This window comes from Nematolebias whitei, chromosome 1 (assembly GCF_014905685.2).
Source record: "Nematolebias whitei isolate Nwh7 chromosome 1, NemWhi1, whole genome shotgun sequence".
NCBI classification, from domain to species: domain Eukaryota; kingdom Metazoa; phylum Chordata; class Actinopteri; order Cyprinodontiformes; family Rivulidae; genus Nematolebias; species Nematolebias whitei.
In genome coordinates, this window is record NC_056498.1 from 31,053,382 (window position 1) to 31,057,109 (window position 3,728).

Below are 3,728 nucleotides of genomic sequence, written 5' to 3' on the forward strand. Positions count from 1 at the left end.
AACTTTTTTGGAATCCGGTTTGTACTTGACAGTTTCTTAAATTAAAAATGAACTTAAACCAGAAGCCTTTTGTATTGGTGAGTTATTTTGATGGAATGTCCGATATTTAACTTTATCGCTAATATCAGATAATATTGTGCATCCCTAACATAATGTATGGTCAACAAGAAATTTGAATCTTTTGCTTATTAATTTAAAATGCAATGACAAATTTAAAATGCCTAAAATGGCAATGATACATGAAAGGAAGAAAATATGCATTAGTTTCCCTCACATTAGTTGTTAACCAGTAACAAACCTTCTGCGGTACGTGTGCAAAAGTATAAAAACAGCTAACGAAATGGTTTAAACAGAACCAGCCTACTATGCATTGCCTCAAGAAGCTTACTAATTAACAACAGAAAAGGCAATTATTTTCTGTGGTTGTTAATTATGGCTTGACCGAGGTGGGGGTGGTGGTAGTGGTGGGGTAGGGGTTGGGGGGTCATTGAAAATTAAAGATTAGAGCTTTAGGGAGCTTTCCATTTATTGGCAATTTTGTTAGGTTGTTAAAAATAGAAATGGTGCTATTTCTTTCACTATCAGAAATGTTTGGGGTTTTTTTTCCTTCACCTTGGAGGATCAGGAAAGAAGTGACCTGTCTGTAAATGTTCCAAACAAACATGTTAAATGGTTCCACCCCATATGAAATTGAAACACTTCATTAAGTCTTTTATAGATTATGATTACATTTCTCTGTAACACTGAATTAATGAAGCACACATCCAAAGATAATTGATCGCCATGCAGATCAAACTAATATACATGTTAGTAATTAATTTGATGAAAGAAATTAATTAGGCATCATTACTAATCATATTCATGCTTTGGTTTGTTTAAGAAATATGAATACAAAAGAAAGCATCTTCAAACCACCAACTTCAGGCAACGATGTTTTCTTTTTTTCTACCAAGAATAAGGTTTTACAGCTTCAGATGGAAATGTATTCTGTGTTTAACCTTAAATCTTTCCACGGAAGCAAGAGTGATAAACTTTCCAGAAGCTGGAGATGCTTCGATTCTGTCTTACAAGAAATCTTTAGTTTTGAATCTGGTACATTTCCTGATAAAACAGTTAAAAAGACCCTTTCTTACAGCTAGATGCAGCCACACACCAAAATGGAAGTCAGTACCTCACTTATTCTTCAAAGTTATTGCGCATTCCAACATTCGCGGATGGATGGACAATTTCCAATTCCCCCATTTCCATCCACAACGGGGGATAATTTAAGGTCTAGAACTCCAGGACGGAATGCTTATCATCTACTGCCTTTCATGTCCAAGTTTCAGACTAAAATCATTTTATAATGGAAAGGAACAGAGTTATAGCCATTTTAGGTAAAACTTGAAAAATAATGTGATGGGCTTGGGTAAGATTCATCAGAGGAGGCAAAGGTGTACAGGTGTGTGCAATCAGTAGTGGACCGGCAAACTGAATAAAGGTCTCAGAAACTAACAGAAGGAGAATATTCAATTGTTTGTGCAGCACCCTTTTGGAGGGAGGATGTCATTCACAGTCACTTGTCTGCTGCTGCCAGCAGCGAAGACATTTAGGAAGGTGGTTAGGTGTTCCTGTGTGAGGAGGAAAGTTACCGTACTTTCCGCCGTACATGTTGCACCGCCGTATAAGTCGCATCAGTCCGCATCAGTCAAAATACTTCAAATAAAGTTGGAAAAAACATAAATAAGTCGCTTCGTCGCATAAGTCACATTTTTTATGCATCACCGCTGACACATTGTGTTTGTTATGCATCGCCGCTGACCACCCAGAAAATGTAGGCTGGTGTTGTGCCAAAAATCGATTTGCTGCCAAATGGCGGCCATGGGAGCGTTCAGGGGAAGACTTTAACAAGATTTTAACAAGATTAACACTTACAAACAATTATTTGTTTGCTCGAAATGATCACAGAGGTGTGTCTCAGTCTAATTTTTACTTAATAAATGCAATTTAGCGGTCAAATCAGTTGCATTTCGCCTGGGCGGCATGGCAAAATACAGCTGATTTGACATTTGCTCCAGGAGCTCAGGAACAAGATGAATGTGGCTCTGTATGGCAAACCAAGTGTCTCATTAATAGACACTTTTACCTATTAATGAGACATTTGGCTTGCCATATTACTCTAGGGCCCTCTAGCGGCTGAAAATGGTAGTGTTCAATATTTTCCATCTCAAAATGAATGAAATCGTCAGATCTCAGCCAAAATTTGGGTTATAAATAAGGGGGAAAAACATAAATAATTCACTGTGCTTTATAAGTCACAGGGCATGGTAATTTATGCAAAAAGGTGCAACTTATACAGCAAAAAATATGGTAGCTGTCTTCTTGAGATAGTTAGGGTTTGGCTTTAGCTGGGGGCAGTCGCCACCTTGCTCTCTTATTACGATTCCTGTTGCTACTCTGACCTGTTGTGGAGCCAACCTTGAGGGTCCAGTTGTCATGCATCGAAGTGAATCCTCAGGGCGTTGAATGACATCACGAGGTCAGACCCTGGGGAGTGGTTATCGCTGGATGGGTGAGCTAAGTCAACTATTTTAACATAATTGTATGCCTCTATTTTAGCTGAGGGGATCTGCATCCCCTAACCTGTCTGCATGTATACATGGCTGCAGTACCTCTAAAGAAGGGTGTTATCAGTGAATTGCTGTGGCTATTTTATATAGATTAACTTGTGTAGATTGCGTTGGTTGCTTTGATGGTGCTTGGATTATAAATTGCACTTTTTCATTTATTCAACCTTTATTTAGACATATAACTCACATTGAGCCTCAAAGACTCATTTACAAACGAGACCTCTTTAGACAGACAAAAAGTAAGAAAGTGACACATGTATAGGATTTGGAGTAAAAAAAAAAATCCTAACAAACTCTTTGTCCTTGACTGAAGAGAAAGACCCTGATATTGAACAAACACCCCTCACATATGCACATAGTGACATAGATATTATGCAGGGGAGGGGAGATGACAAGAGCAGTGATCTGATCATGTCAAGGACACTCCAGAGGCACTGTAAAAGTTCTGATAAGAATGGTACAATCAATCAGTTCCCTCTGGTGAGATCCGTAAACACTCTTGTGCCGAGGTCAACCTGGAACAGCACCAGAGGGAATCCATGAGTCCTGAAATGATGACATAATGTTTATTCAGCCGGGTCCCTCTCATAGGTCCACAGACTTCCTCAGTGGGAGGGGAAGGGTGGGGGTAGAGTGTCGATTTACAGGGTCTCCAGGTGAATTGAGATAAGGTGGCCAGTCAAGGTCAGCTGAGGAGCCGAATTCAGATAAGCAACAATTGTTTTGGGAACAGGCAGAACTTTACTGATTCATGTCTGCCTTGAGTCTTTTGGTCCTTTTGAATCCCAAAGGTCCAAATTAAGTGGATAGATGCAAGCAGTCTGACCAAGGCCAGAATTGCTGCTGACAACTTCCTTGCTTGTTGATGGACCAGAAACCAGCCAAATCCAAAAAGCAGGAAACCAGTTATCATAAATCCAATTGAATATGTGTCCTTGGCACTTGTCTTCTCATTGAGAAAAGTCAGCTCCCCTGAAGCTTGTCTTCTCGTTGAGAAAATTTTATCAATTGCGTTGAGAGAACAACTGATCAAATCAACAAAGTCCATGCTCAATAATCCAGGTATACAATCCAACATTTTTCAGTCAGGTCATCTGGACAGTTGCTTTTTTTGTGTGC